We start from the raw sequence: 16411 nt of genomic DNA, 5'->3' as shown, positions 1-16411 counted from the left end.
CTAACCAGCCCCAGCAGTTCCTCGTAGAGGCTGCTCCACTGACATCTCTGATAACTCTGGCGGGCTCTCCACCCTGAGCCCGGGTCCATTTTCATAATAAAATGGACGAATCTCAACAACAACAACGCACCCCCCCCCCCTACATACATCTACACTCAAGCTAATCAGTTTCCACATCTTAAAGTTGTACAAACCTACCTACGTGCAAGATATACAAGGAAAGTTATTACGAAAATGGTTATGGTCATCATCTTGCTCGTTCATTGGCGAGTTTCCTTAATTGGCCTCTGTGTGTGGTTTATGGCTTCTCTCTAGACTTGAAGGACTTGTATCTCAGTACTTGAAGCTTATTGATCCCTTGTTTTTTATACTGTGATAATTATAGGTCTTTCACAATAACCTGGCCCATTATTTTCGTCCTTCATACATATATCTCCTGGTCCATTTTCTCGTCCTTCATAAATACATCTGCCACCCATTTCTGTATTACCTTCACCTTCACTTGGTAGATTTTTGTCCTGTATACCTACTTCTTCCCTTTGGGCTACGATGCGAATGAATGTGTTTGAATGGATAAGTAAATGGGTAGTGTGTCGTCCTGTCTCGACTACCTCCCTTTCCTTGGGGGAAGCAGCCTAGGTATATAGATAGATAGATAGATAGATACCTATTTCGACCATCCATTTCTACTGTACACTCACTTTAAGCTGGTCCAAATTTACGTCTTCCATACAAACTTCACTTATCAATCAATCAGTCAGTCAGTCAATCAGTCTAACTGTCTACCTGTCTGTCACCAGATGCCTTAATCCCGTCAGGGGTGACCACAAATGAATCACCTCCATGTCACCCTTTCCTTCTCCATATGGCGACCTTCTCTGCAACTCACGCCCCCTTTTCTCACCTCAACCCTTCCTCTCTAACTTCACTCCCCTCCACAGTTTCTCGTATTGAAATAGATAATTTTCTTACCTGAAGTTTCCTTGTCTTGCTTCACTCCTATCCAAAGGCCTCTCGTATTGAACTAGTAATCCTCTCATCACGGCTGGATTAAGCATGTGGGAGGCCCGGGGCCCGCTTGGAAGGGAGGCCCCCGTTCCAACTCCCCCAATGGCATACACCACAGACTGGTAACCTAAATCCTAATATATAAATAGGACACCTTTAGTTAGGAAATACTGAACGGGGACTATTCATCCAATGTTGTAATATGTAATGCATAAACACGAAATGAAATGAACACAAGTTGCTCTGGTGGGAGGCCCCCTCTTGGTGGGTGGCCAAGGGCCCGGGCCCCTTGGGCCCCTCCCTTAATCCGTCAAGCCCTTTCCTACATCTCTCGTCTCCAAAGTCTCTCATATTAAAGGCGATACACTTTCTTAGTATTCTGGTCCACCTCGGTCTCTTAAATTGGTCTCGGGTCGTCAAGGCACAATCAAAAGCTGTAGGTGTTTCGTCTGGGCAATAAAACGATTTCTTTGAGACTTCCCTTCCAGTTTATTGGCTGTAAAATCTACCGTTCTTGAGTTTTCGGTGATACAATACATTTTGTGTTCTGGCATGACATATAAGTTAATTGTGCATCTTTTTTTTTTCTTTTGAGAGAGAGAGAGTGGGTGAGTGAGTGTGTGCGTGCGTGCGTCCTTTACCGCAGCATTTTGTAAGTAGAAAATGGAAAACTTTGACCAGTTCCCTTTCGCTACCTCAGTCCATGTAATAAGGTGCTGGAATTTCCTATCAGCAAAAGGCATGGTATCACTTTTCTCTCATGTCATCTCAGTTTATATTTTTATTTTTATATTTTCCTTTTCCCTACTTTCATTTATTCTTTCCCCCATTTATATCCTCCACACTCCTACCTTCATTAATTCTTTTCCTCATTGTAATTTCCCTTATCAGGCAAATCACTTAGGGTCCTCGCAAGCCTGTACTTAGAGCCGATAGCATCAGTGGTTATAATCATTCCAAGCAGGAAAATTGTACACTTGAAATACACAGCCTCTTCGACTTACGGTCCTCCTCATTATAAAGGGTGAGGCATAAGTCTGTAGGCATATGGAAAGGACACATCTGAGGTTATCCTGTGTGTGTGTGTGTGTGTGTGTGTGTGTGGGTGTGTGTGTGTGTGTGTGTTCGTTATCGTGTTCGTGTTCTTGAGGCAGTTCTGCTTCATCACCAAACTAGCTCCCGTAACATCACTAACCAACACCGATGACTGGCACCTCAAATCACTACCTCCCTCGACCAGTGCCCAGTTATCAAGCCTCTTCCCCTGTATGTTGCTGAGAGGAGAATTGGGTGATATTTTTATAGCCTCGTGACTGACTTGAGATGGCATAGTACTCGTTACCAACAGTGTATCAGGCGCCTTGGTCATACTTCTTAGTCCTTTCGAAGAGATTACATTTAAAAGATTCAGTTTAGGTTTAGGATGGATTAACTTGCCTACCTGCTTACCTGCCTGGGTGCCTGCCTGTCTGCCTACCTGATTACCTAACCACTTACATGCGTTCCTGCGTAACTGCCTTCGTACCTGCCTGTTCGTCTACCTACCTGCCTGCCTACACACACACACACACACACACACACACACACACACAAAGGCTAGGGGTCCAGACATGTTTAGGGCTATTTAATGATGGGATGAACACCGTGATAACACTAGCAAGGTTTTGTTTGATGTGTCCTGCCCTCTGTTTCTCAGCTTAACGAGCACTAACCACCCCAAAAACCTGTTTATTTATTTCCACATTAAGACAAAATCTCCATTTACCATACAATTATCGAAGTTCCTATTTATTCTCTTAGTTATTATTTATCTTCTATCTTAATTATCCATAGACTACCCCAAATCTGTCTCATTATTACCATACTAATCAGATCCACCTCTTTCTCAGACACTCTTTCTCAATGTAATTATTTATCCCAAAACCAATTTATTCTCAAGCTCAGCTAAACCCACCTTTATGTGTTAGTTTTATGTTTTTCCTTTTTAATATTAACTTGCCTTATTGTGAAACGTTTGGTGGTTATATAAGTGACGACAAAGGATTAAGTAAGCAGTCCTAAACTCTGGTTGAGACAGAGAACGTTGATAAGGCAAAAGAATGTTTATAAATGTATGTCGACCCAGCATCCTAGCCGTCAATTCTCCAAGTCTAGAGAGAGGGCCGAGGGAGCGCAGTGGTGAATGGAGTCAGTGTGGACCGCGAGTGAGCTAAGAGAGGACGGACGCCCCTGTCACTCCCTCCAGGGACAGAGTGTCGCGGCTGTGTTAGTGGTTCGGTTCCTTACTCTCCTGCAGAAGTCTCACCTCGAAGCCTCCTTCCCCTCGTTCACAAGTCTCAAAAGCCTCCTTGAGCACCTACAGCAGTATTTTTCCCCTCCTGCAAAAGTCTCAAAAGCTTCCTTGAGCACCTACAAGTCTCATTCAGTGGCCTACTCCTCCTCCAGAAGTCTCAAAAACCTCCTTCACCCCCCTGAAGAAGTCTCACCCAGTCCCCTTCCCTCCTGCAGAGGTCCCAGCTCAAAGCCTTATGGTTTACATGCAGTGTATTTTTCTGGAATAGAACAGTGAATTTACCTAACATTTTCTGAGTGTCGATGATCCTGTTAGCTCCGTGATAATGAGGGACGGCATCAGTGCTTAGGACGATTGTGTGATACCATTCCGGCAGAAGTAACTAAAACTCCATTAGTATATTTCTTTACAACGAAGCATCTTTAGGCTGGTTGAGAAGGTTGCAGAGAACCTTCAAGACACAGGAGGTTCACCTGAAAGGATAATGATACGATTCCGGCAGATATAAGGACAAGACACAATTTTTTTCGCTACGACAAGAGTACAAGCCTTCAAGCTGGTTGAGAAGGTAGCAGAGAACCTTCCAAATAGAGGAGGTTCAAGTCCAAGGATGATGGTGGAAGAGGTGAGACTTGGCGACGGAGGTAAGACTGAGGGAGTTGGTGGCGGTGGCGGGGGTCTACAGGCAGGCCAGTGGAGCGCCGACCCCGAGACTGGGTTATCCCCTCTTCCTCTCTTGCCACGGCTCAGAGCCGCATCCAACCTTCACCCCGAGGTGCTATCCAACAACTGGGTACACTCTGCTGCACGTGCCATTCACACCTTTGAACTCAACCCATTCATTACACAAGCCTCCGACACACCCAGCTCGTCCTACCATCCACAACCACCGTGGAACACCCCATTGTTAAATCTCCTTCTCCCTCACTCACCAACCAAAGCCCAAACTCCCACCCAACAGCTCCGTCAGGAGGGCCTCCAGCGCATAGCCCTCCTCACTCCACTGAACTCCACCACCCACTACACTGACGGCTCCGTTGCTGCATCGAGAGCCGGTGCTGCCTTCGTCTGCGGAGACAGAACATGTGGCTTTCGCATCACCAACGGAGCCTCCACTCTACAGGCTGAACTGACTGCCATCTCAGCCGCCCTTTCAGATGCCCTTGCCAACGCCCCTGCATCCACAGTCATCATCCACACAGACTCTGCAACTGCTTTGCACACGCTACGACGATCCCACCATACCGACAACATCCAATTAACCTCTGACATCCTAGCCACCGCCCAAAAAATCCACGACACTGGAGGATCAATCACCATTCACTGGGTCCCCAGCCATGTTGGCATAGCTGGAAATGAAAAAGCCGACAAGATCGCAAAGAGCCCCATTGAACACCCTCACATTGACATCAACATTTCAACTAGCCTAAGCCACATCAAGCGCACCATAAAACAGAAGGCGCTCACTCTCAACCGCGAAGATTACCAAGTACACGTACAACTGGGCTCACCTTCTGCCATGTGGTTTGCCATGGCCACACAATACAAGCCACTAAAAATTACCAAATCCATTGACAACAAAACACTTACGCGCCTACACCGTCTTCGCCTGGGATACATGTGCCGGAGTAACCTTATCACCACAGATAACGACCCCACCACTGAATGCTCACACTGCAAAATGATCACGCTCTACCCACTCCTACATTACCTCCTCCTCTGTCCAGCCACTTCCCGCATCACAACAAGCTCCCGATACCCAAACCCCGACATCCCTCGGTCCCACACTAAAGCAAAACCTGAAAGCACATTTAGAAACACTGCCGCCACAGTTGTTGCCACCTCCCACCTTCCCACTCTCATTGAAGTAGTGCGTAGCACTCCCCCTCCAACTTAAAAAAAAAAAAGACTGAACAAACAACTACTCTCAGCCCATAACCCACCAACTGGGCTAATATATGGCCCGGTCCCCTCTACAGGGGGGGAAAATCTTTGAACGAACGAACGAACGAACGGGCTGGTGACACTGACGGAGGCGGCTCTGGCCAGGCTAAGCATCGCTGACCCCATTGACAAGTGGTCTCAACTCGACCCACAGCCAATTCCAAGGTAGTGTGCTTTGAAATTGTCGATGATAGTATGATGATGGTGATGATGATGATGATGATGATATAATGATGATGTGGACCTATAGCAATGTGGTATTAAGTCGACCCATAGCTAGTTGCAAGGTATTTGGCCATAGCACTTTAATCTGGTCGTGTGTATGATGATGATAATGACTGATGATTTGATTCTGCACAGCCATGACCAAGAGTTCATCGGAATTTCTCAGCCAGCATTGCGTCGTAACTTGCGTATTTCTCTTTCCTCCCCAGAGACAGGGAATATCCTTCCTTCCCATACTCTTTTCTTGTGTACTTTATATTGCTATCACATAGAAATAGTTCATGTAACTGCCCACATTGCCACAACCGGTAGGGAATGTGGGCAAACTTTGGCTGTCCCGTACCACACCACTCTGAGATTTTAACCTTCCTGTATTGCAACGTAGTATATTGATGATGTGAGCTTAAAGCAAGGTACTGTGTTAGTACTGTCCTTGGGTGATGATGGGAACGGTGAGACTTGCACGGAACCACTTTGATTTTGCTAGTACTGGCCAGAACTACTGATGATAAGGGTTCGTTATTGCTTGTGTTAGTTCTTGGTGATGACGGCAACCTGTTGCAAGGCAAAAAAGTCAACTTTTCTCCTCGGTCTGTAACTTTAAAAGGTAGTAAAGGAGAGATGACTGAGACAGCGTGATCGAGTTATAGTGTCCAGTCACTAGACGTACAACGTATCCGAGAGGGCAAGGGTAAATTTGTGGCCCTTATTTTCTGCAGCATTTGTCGTTGTTTTGGCAGATATCTGGTACCACTGGAAAACAGCTTTCACCACAGTTTAAATATGTGAAGCAGAGAGATTTAAGGTAACTATAAATTAAACTTCTAAAAATAACTCGTAAAAAGTACCCTAGTGGTGCAGGTGACCGGCCTTCTCCCGGCTGTTTGTCTTTACTTGGCACGGACGAGTACATCATATTATCTGGCTGGTGGAGAGAGAGAGAGAGAGAGAGAGAAGGCTCCATTTCTCACATCGTAAAGTGGAAGGTAATCTCTATCTCTCCTTACACCCTAGATAGATTGAATGATAGATAGATGAGCAAAGATTAGTTTGCCCCTTCTACCCTAGAGCAATATAGTCTCCGTCATAACCATTCCGAGAACATCACTTCGATTTTCCTTCTTGTTACCGCCGGACGATTTTATTCAGCTTAGGAAGGATGACCTCGAATAAAAGCTTTTCGCGGTCACCTACATTCCAGTTCACGGTACTCTGAATGACAGTGGTAGCGTACGAGCCAAAATCCACCATCATTAGTCTACAGTATAGCCCTTGTTACGGTATATTTCCCTGGTGTGCTTGTAAGTGTGCTGTCGCCTTTTGTTCCATATTACAGGTTGCAGTGTAGACTTCGGAGCTCCCTTTTCTCAGCGATTTATTGCGTGTATTGCACCTCGGCCTCTTACTGGATGTTATTAGGAAAGTTGTTGTTTGTTTCTCGCTTTTTTCAGCTGGAATAATCCCTTCAGTAGGAGAGGCTTTATGTTAGAAAATAAAGCAGCGTAAAAAACGTAAATTCTGGTTAAAGAGGATCATGACCATTGTATTGTAATTGGGAACGCGAAGGGGAAGTCAAGTACTGTCCTATGATTTGACGGTAATTAAAGGGACACCTGTAATTAAAGGTGATTAGCCCACATCCCTCACTGCAGGTACGGAAAGGTGAGACGTGTCCTATCCTCATCAGGTATTTCAAAAATTGTCGTAACCAATAGGGAGCTTGTCTTTACATTTGCGCTTTCAATTTTAATACTGAATCCTGGCTGCAGCATCCAGGTGACGTCCTGTTTATTCTTGTTGTTACCAGACGATTTTATTCAGCATAGGAAAGGTCTGTCGTACTGGAGGGGTCATCTCTTCCTGTTCTATAAGTCTGTCCTGTGTTGAATAAAACTGGAAGAAAATATTAAGGAATGAAGAAGGCATCCCCAGGGTCAGAGAGTTGATCAAGCAGACCTAAGTGTGTGTGTGTGTGTGTGTGTGTGTGTGTGTGTGTGTGTGTATCTTTTTCTCGCTGCCATGGACTCACCTAGGTATTCCACTGAGGCAAACATCATACCCTTATACTTAGCGGAGGGAACATATCGCAGTCAGGGGGTTCATCTGTCCATCCTCGAGTTTGGCATCAGTTGGGATTCGGAATAATCTTTTTAGTCGCGTATTCTCGTCAGGTAAGTAAGCTCCCTAACACCTTTTCCTTACCGGTTTATTTTTGCTTGCATCTCATTAATAATTCCATACATGTTATTTTTGCCTTCCATGATGGTGTTTAAAAGATATACGCAATATACAGGAGAGTAGTAAGGCACACTATGGAAAATAATTCGCTATGGATAAGGTGTCAGGGAGTCACCTTAACCGACGAGCATACAGGCATTAATCCCATCAGTCTGAGCATTATTTCCTTCACTACTGCAGACAGAGTGGCACAAAAAAGAAGATATGGAACGTTGTGGTGGCGCTGTGGATGTGCTGGTGTTTTTAGAGAGAATGGAGAATGCGAGACTGACTAGGAGAGTATGTGAGTGGGGTGAAGGTGGAGGGGGTGTGGGAGAAACCGAGGATGAGATGGAGGGGTCGGGTGGAGAGGTAGATGAGTGAGGAGGGTGTAAACTGGAGAGAAGGAAGCGGGATGGCAAAGGATAGAATGACCTGGAGACGATAGATTTGTAGCCAGCCTTTCCTAGATTCAGGTATCTTACTATAATACTCGAAGACAAATTAGAAGAGGCCTGGTCTAAGCTGAATGAAAACGTGTGGGTGATAAGAAGATACCGATGCCGAGAAACGTTTGTATATAGAAAGGATTAATGGGGGCCTTCTAGCAAATTTACAGATACCGAATGAAGTTTGCATAGAGATGGGATTAATAGAGACTTTCTGGTCGATATACCGACACTGAAAAACGCTTGCATATAGAAGGGGTTAATGGAGACTTTCTAACCACGTATTCAGCGTAGGTCAGACGGGTTCACCTAACAGCACCCCTCCATCTCGCTCTCTTCTGCCCAGCAAGAATAAAACGGAAAAGACGTGATCCTATCGTATCTGGGAGTCCGGGGAGGTGCCAGATTCAGTCACGTTGTTACTACACGTGCGAATTTCCCGCTACTGAGTGAAATCTTCCCGGGTTAATGCCTTGAATCCCGGTGATGTCCATTCTTTTTTTTAAGTTTATTCTTGTTATTATAGCCTGTTTGTTTTCATCTGACGGAACCAGACCACTCCCACAAAGAGAATGCTAAGTCGTGGTTGCGTGAAATTCAGTGGGCCTCAGTTAAGAGATAGAAATGAGTCTCCTTGGTTACTAGTCAAATCTGCTCTCCAGCACGAATGCATAAAAAAATACCCCGCCGAATTGAAAGAGTTAAATTTGTTATCACGGAAAAGGAAAAAAAAAGTTTATAAGAGATAGTTTTCCACCGTTTAGCCGCAGTTCCTTCTTCCATGCTTAAAAAAAAAAAAAAAAAAATTGTCCCTCGGCTGAATAAAATCGTCTGGCGTTGGTCATAGAAACTTGTTAACTCCTTCAGTCCGATGACACAGTTTTATTTTAATTCTGTTTGTCTATTTCTGTCTCTCTGTCTGCCTCTGTCTCTGTCTGTCTGTCTGTCTCTCTCTCTCAAGACGATTTTAAACTTGGAAAAGACCCTTAGTGGCGAAGGGGTTAATGAAGGCTAGATATAACCCCTCCAGTTCGACAAATCCCCTTTAAGCTGGATAAAATCGTCTGGAGATTGCACGAATAAGATTACAGTACTCGTAGTGAAAGGGTTGTGTACCACATTAGCCACACCGCACACCCTCACTCCTCGAGTTCTAGGACAGTGAATGAAACGAGGTACACTTAAGAGACAAAAGTTCTGCCTGGTATTCTGCTGCTGCCACTTAACACTTAGAGAGAGAGAGAGAGAGAGAGAGAGAGAGAGAGGGTGTGTGTGGGGGGGGGGGAAATCCGTCACTTTCCTGTATTGTATCAGAGGGAATGATTGGGGGGAGAAGCATACGAAGCCTCTCCCAGCTTAGGAATATTAGGCAACAGAGGGAAGTAAAAAGTAGAAGAGATGAGGTGAAATATTGGGTGAAGTTTTTGTGTCTGGCAGTATAGTACTGTTACACAACTACACTTTCACACACACACACACACACACACACACACACACACCTCAACCCCAGTGCCCTTTTATGCTCAGTGACCCGTACTTAGGCTATGGTGTCATGTGTTTACTTCTTTCCAGAGCTGAAAATATAGTCTGAGTATTAACCCTCTTATTCCCTGACATTTTATTATTCTAGCTATTTCCAGACGATTTTATTTAGTTAAGAGGGTCTGCTTGAAGTGGCAGGTCTTGATATAACTCTTAAGAAAGCCACGACATGCCGTGACCGGCACAACAGCTGAGCAGAGAAAAAATAATGATGCTCTGTTCTTGTCTAGTAGAAAAGTTTTGGGTGTTTCTCGGCTATACTTGGCTCTATGGGAAAAGAGAGAGAGAGAGAGAGAGAGAGAGAGAGAGAGAGAGAGAGAGAGAGAGAGAGAGAGAGTTCAATAGCTGGAAAGGAGACAATGCTTTGGTGTTCCTCAAAGCAGGACAATTTTACAAGCCATACTGGGCAAGAGTTTTACTTATTGATACCAAATTTTAGCTGAAGTATTGTGTTCTCACTCGATTCGCCCACTTAAGAAAAGTATCCTATCCTTGTGTGTGTGTGTGTGTGTGTGTGTGTGTGTGTGTGTGTGTGTGTGTGTGTGTGTGTGTGTGTGTGTGTGTGAGAGAGAGAGAGAGAGAGAGAGTACGAGGATGCAGACAGAAATAGGAACAAAACACATCCAGTCACTTAAACCTCAGACAGAGTACCAAGTGGAAGGGACTCAAGTTTTAGGCCACATTACAAAACACACACCAAAGCAATGTACAGGAAAAAGCACCACTGGGCCAGAAAAACAATATACGAAAAACAGTAGGGCCTTAAAAACAAAAGACAACAAGGAGGGCAGGAGATCAGGCTGTGTTGATTGCCTTGATTGTCTCCTCTATCTGACAGAGCGTTGGACACTACGGGAGTCATTTATGGTCATTGTCTTTTGTTTTGACTGTAACAGTGGGCCAAAACAATAGAAAAAACAACAGAGGATTATAAACAGGAGGCAGGAAGGAGGGCGGGAGGGAGGGCTGTTATGTACTGCCTCTTCCATTCAACACAACACTAGCAGTTGGCCCTAATTATCTACGGGAGGATTCTCTCTCTCTCTCTCTCTCTCTCTCTCTCTCTCTCTCGTTTTTTGTCTGTACTGCATTAGAAAGACGCATCGTGCCGATTGTGTACCCAATTTTTTAACACGAGAGAGAGAGAGAGAGAGAGAGAGAGAGAGAGAGAGAGAGAGAAAGTGTAAATTTTTCCCTGTAGTACACATCTCAGACACTCCTAAATAAACACACACACAAACACACAAACTTATGTACACAGAACAGGCGAAACTTAGAATGTGAAATCCGTTGACTTTCAAGCAGCAAAATTTCTTAACGAATATATAGCCGATCGAAAGTTAGGTTAGGTCACTTTGGGCAGGGTTTGGTCTGATTAGGTAATTTTTGGTTGGGTTGGCTTCAGTTCGACTAGATATAGACGGATTAGGTTAGATTGCTTTAGAATACGTCGATTTTGATAGGTTTTGGGTTGGGTTTTATTTGGCTGGGTTAGGCTGGGTTAGGTTCGGTTGGATTAGGTCATTTTAGGCTTGACTGGGTTGGGTTAGGTCGGGTATGGTATGGTTAAGTGAGACTGGGTAGGATTAGGTAGGGTTAGATGCGGTTAGGCTGCGTCAGAATTGGTTAGGTTAAGTATGAGGAGGTTACGTGAGATTGTGAGGTTAAATACAATTAGACTACTTTAGGTGAGGTTAAGTTAGATTAGATTGGGTTAATTTGGGTTGGATTAGGTCATTCGAGGTTAGGCAAGATTCAGTTCGAGCAAATATGGATAGGTTAGTTGAGACTAGGCCTATATAAATTGGTTGATGCACTGCGGTCTTTTGTTGGTCGGTCCTTCCAAAGTCAAACATCACAGGAGGTGGGCGTGGTTTTGTGTGTGTGTGTGTGTGTGTGTGTGTGTGTGTGTGTGTGTGTGTGTGTGTGTGTGTGTGTGTGTGTGTGTGTGTGTGTGTGTGTGTGTGTGTGTGTGTGTGTGTGTGTGTGTGTGTGTGTTTATGTGTGTGCTCGCTTCGTGTTTCGTCTGTTTTATATAGTTTGTGTGTGTCTTGTGTAACTGAAATTTTGTTTTTACGTTTGGCTTCTCGTGTGACTGAGGGTGGACTACTTAAGAATAGGGTCCTTTATAGTTACGATTGCCTCTTCCTCAGTATAGCATATGTTTTTAGTTTATTTAGCTCTCTCTTGATGATTGTATAAGAGCTTCGTGGAAAATACTAGAACTAGAACGATGGCAGTAGATACAGCCTTGTGTACCAGATATCCTGCCCAAGTTTCATTAGCAGATATCTTGCCCAAGTTGAATAAAGTCGTCTGAAGTAAGAATAGGCTTGAAGATACATTGCTGTACTCAAAGTCGTTGGATATGGCTTGTTTTATGTCTTTTCGTATGTGGCTGCGAGATAACAGACTCAAGTTCAGTCTTTTATGGCAAGCGTTAATAGATATCTCTGCATTCCTTAATATGAAGGTTAATATGTCAATGGAATGTTTCTAAAGCTTTCCGCCTCCTCTCAAGTAAGGATGTTTACCGTCTATTAAACTCTTCCTATTGGTAACATTACTGGTATATGTTTACAGCTCCCCACCTCTCAGGCATGGGTGTTTACTCGTGTCTGTTACATGAGTTTCTATTACACTCGTCATATTGGTAATCTGTCGATGGTATGTTTTTCAAGCCTCCTACCTCCCTCTCGTGCAAGGGTGTTTATTATCTATTACACTCCTCCTATTCGTAATTTGTCAAGGGCATGTTTTTAGTTTCCGACCTCCCTCCTTCAAGGCTTTTTACTGCTGATTACACACATCATAAAGGGAGTCGCACACGTCCTGTCTGATTATACAATGACAACTCTCTCAAATCATTTATGGTCTTCTCATAGCCTTCATCAGCCTCTGAACCAAGTAGTCTCGTCTGCTTATACTTGCACTTCTCATAGTCCTCATCAGCCTACGAACTACCTATCCAAGCCGTACATAAAGCCAATCAGTCCCACAGAGTCCTGCAGATCCACCTTAGATATAACCATATCTCCATACACACACACACACACACACACACACACACACACACACACACACACACACACACACACACACACACACAAAATACTCTCTAACGGATCATGCTGGTGAGGAAATGTCTTTATGTAAATGTGGTGGTGTGGGAGGTTGCCATGGTAACAGTCACCTACAACCAGTCAAGTAAGGATCTTCTTATCGATATATTTTGGATAAGGCTGGTTAATATCCCTTTGAACACACACACACACACACACACACACACACACATGTAATCAAGTTTGGTAAAAGTGGAAAAAGACCTGATTGGGAATATAAGTTAGGAAATAAAACCCTATACACATCAGAAAGAGAGAAAGACCTAGGTGTGATTATCAATAACAGACTATCTCCGGCTGACCACATCAGCGAGAAGGTACGGAACATGTATACACTGCTTGCAAATATGAGAATAGCATTCACATACATAAATGAAGACATGCTAAGAAGGATAATAACATCATTCATTAGACCAACCCTGGAATATGCATTGGTAGTCTGGAGTCCTCATCTCAAAAAGCACATAGACAAGATTGAAAAAGTTCAAAGGGCCACTACAAGATGGAAACCAAGCTTAAGGGACCTAAGCTACGAAGAAAGACTAAATAAACTGAATCTACCAACACTACAGGAGAGAAGGAAAAGAGGTGACATGATAATGCTATATAAGTGCATATCAGGGAAGGAGAAAATAGACTTAAATGATTACTTAACATATGGAGAAGCATCAGCAAGAGGACACTGCAAAAAACTGCATAAGAAGAGAGGTGATAAAGACGTAAGGAAATTCAGTTTCCCAAACAGAGCAATTGATCAATGGAATGCACTACCGAATGAAATAGTGTGTGCCAAAACAATTCACAGATTTAAGGATATGTACGATTAATATGGTTTAAGACACGGGACAGTACGAGCTTGACTCATTCCTGTAAAGATACAATTAGGTAAGAACACACACACACACACACACACACACACACACACACACACACATAAATGAAGACATACTAATAAAGATAATAACATCAGTCATCAGACCAACCCTGGAGTATGCGTCAGTAGTCTGGAGTCCTCATCTAAAAAAACACATAGATAAGATTGAAAAAGTTCAAAGGGCAGCTACAAGATGGGTACCAAGCTTAAGGGATCTAAGCTACGAAGAAAAACTGAATCTACCTACACTACAGGAGAGAAGGAAAAGAGGAGACATGATTATACTATATAAATGCATATCAGGGAAGGAGAAAATAGACATAAATGAGTATATAACCTATGGGGATGCAGCAGTAAGAGGACACTGCAAAGTACTGCATAAAAGGAGAGGCAATAAAGACATAAGGAAATTTAGTTTCCCAAATAGAGCAATAATTGACCAGTGGAATGCACTACCGAATGAAATAGTGTGTGCCAAAACGTTTCATAAATTTAAGGATATGTATGATGAAAATGGTTTAATACACGGGACTACGAGCTTTATTCATTCCTATAAAGATACAATTAGGTAAGAACACACACACACACACACACACACACACACACATAGAGTACAGGGAACCTCTATAAATGGTAAGAAGCAGACAAGAAACATTCAGATATTATGGATCTACAGTAAGAAGTGTGAACGTCGGGGGTAGGGTTGCGAGAGGCAGACCGAAAAAGACCTGAGACGAGGTCATAGAGTGTGACCTCAGGGATAAGGGACTGAATAGGGAGGCTGCCAGAGATCAAGCAGCGTGGAGAGCCATCATGTGACTAAGGCCGACGCATGCAAGCTTATTGGAGCTTTTATAAAAGATACGATACGATCACAGTACAAAGCAACTGATTAAGCAGGAAATAACTTAGTGTAGAATCCGAATGCAGTATAGATATCGCTGGGAAATAAGCCAGGAAAGATGTGATAAACTGTAGATTAGGAGGAAAAAATGGAAAACACAATCCACTGAGTGTCCACATATAGAGCCACATGGAAATTTATATTAGACCACCGCCATTAAGAAATAAAAGTACCTTTGAACATGAGGCAACGTAAGAACAAGAGAGAGAGAGAGAGAAAATAAAAACGAAACGACAATGGACGGTATAAAGATTAGTCGAAGTTACATAAGGGTCCCCTACATTATGTGGGAATTTTCTTTATTGCAAGCCCCGCCCCCAATGCGGCGTCTACCTGTCTGCCTCTACCCATTTAAAACCCCTATGCCCAGTCAGCGACCCTCAGTGTCGCTCTTGGGATGGTGTTGTGTGTATTTGCTTCGGTTAGGCCATGGCGCCATGCCGTCTAACTCTTCAGGTGGGGGATGGAGGAAGGATTACTGAGAGGAGCATGTGGAGTTAAAAGGAAAGACAGACTGACAAATGAGGAAGTGAAGGAGCGTTGTGGTGTGGATATGGATGTGACAGAAAGCGTTAGGAGAAATACACAGTTGGGGTGTGAGCTAGAGGGGAGGGCATTGAAGTGGGAGGGGGGAGGGCACCACTGCTTACAAGATGGAAGCGTCGGTGTAGTGTTAAAAGGTGATGTAAGGTAGTGATGGTGGTGGTGGTGATGATGACAGATGATGATGCCAGCGATGTGTTAAGGGATGATGATGTGTGGTGATGACGATGATGATGTCTGAGCTTCGACCCAACGAAGTACTTTGCACTGTATTGTTGCTACCGTCAGATCAGTTCATTCAGCTTAGGACAGTTCTCATATGCTAGATACTGAAGGCTGTATTTAATCCCACCAGCTCCAAAACTCTCTCTCTCTCTCTCTCTCTCTCTCTCTCTCTCTCTCTCTCTCTCTCTCTCTCTCTCTCATACTTAGAGACGATTTTATTCATTTTATTAGAGTGAGTGAGAGAGAGAGAGAAGTCCCAAGCTACACAGGCATTAAGAACAACGATAGGGTGGGAGCCAACGCATTAACCAGCGAGAGAAAGAGAGCAAAGAAAAAAAAAAGAGCAAGAAAGGTAGGCGGCAGTGTGGGGTGTGAGCTTACTCTCTTAAGGAGAAAAGTTAACAGCCAGAAACGATGTGCGCGGAACAAGGGTGAAAAGTAGGACAAGAGAGGGAGAAAAAGGCAGCCAAGAAGAGAGAGAGATGAGGTAATTAAGTTGTCTTTAATTATATTCTTGTTACAACCAAACGATTTTATTGAGGTTTAAGGGAGACGTCTGGTAATAAATTGCTTCATGAAACGATTGCAAGAATATTGGAATGAAATAGCGAGGAAAGAGAAAGCAAAAGGATTATTTATGAAGTCGGTAAAGCAATCAATGTTTCAGTAAAAGACATATAGGTAATCATGCATAAAAACAAAAGACAGGGAAGTACGAGAAATGAAAGCTTCGTGTAAAAATAGCCATGAATATTCTCTTCATAACTACAGAGACGAAATGTAAGAAGTCCAGCAATAGTGTGCAAAGAAGGCCCATCAGTCTTAAGGTGTGATGAAGAAAAATTAAAGGAAGGATGACAAGTAGGAGTAGGAAGAAAATGGAACGCAGGGAGGTGTTAATGCTGAAAAAATGAGGAGTCTGGAAGTCAGAAGAAGGGTGGATTTAACAAGGGTGAACTGAGATAGGAACTGATTTGTACATGGATTTCGAAATTAGCTCTCTCTCTCTCTCTCTCTCTCTCTCTCTCTCTCTCTCTCTCTCTCTCTCTCTCTCTCTCTCTCTCT

Source organism: Coenobita brevimanus, unplaced genomic scaffold (genome assembly GCF_032717465.1).
Source record: "Coenobita brevimanus isolate Jiangsu-jjx unplaced genomic scaffold, ASM3271746v2 jjx.HiC_scaffold_2780, whole genome shotgun sequence".
Taxonomy (NCBI): Eukaryota; Metazoa; Arthropoda; class Malacostraca; order Decapoda; family Coenobitidae; genus Coenobita; species Coenobita brevimanus.
This window is presented reverse-complemented; position numbering follows the sequence as displayed.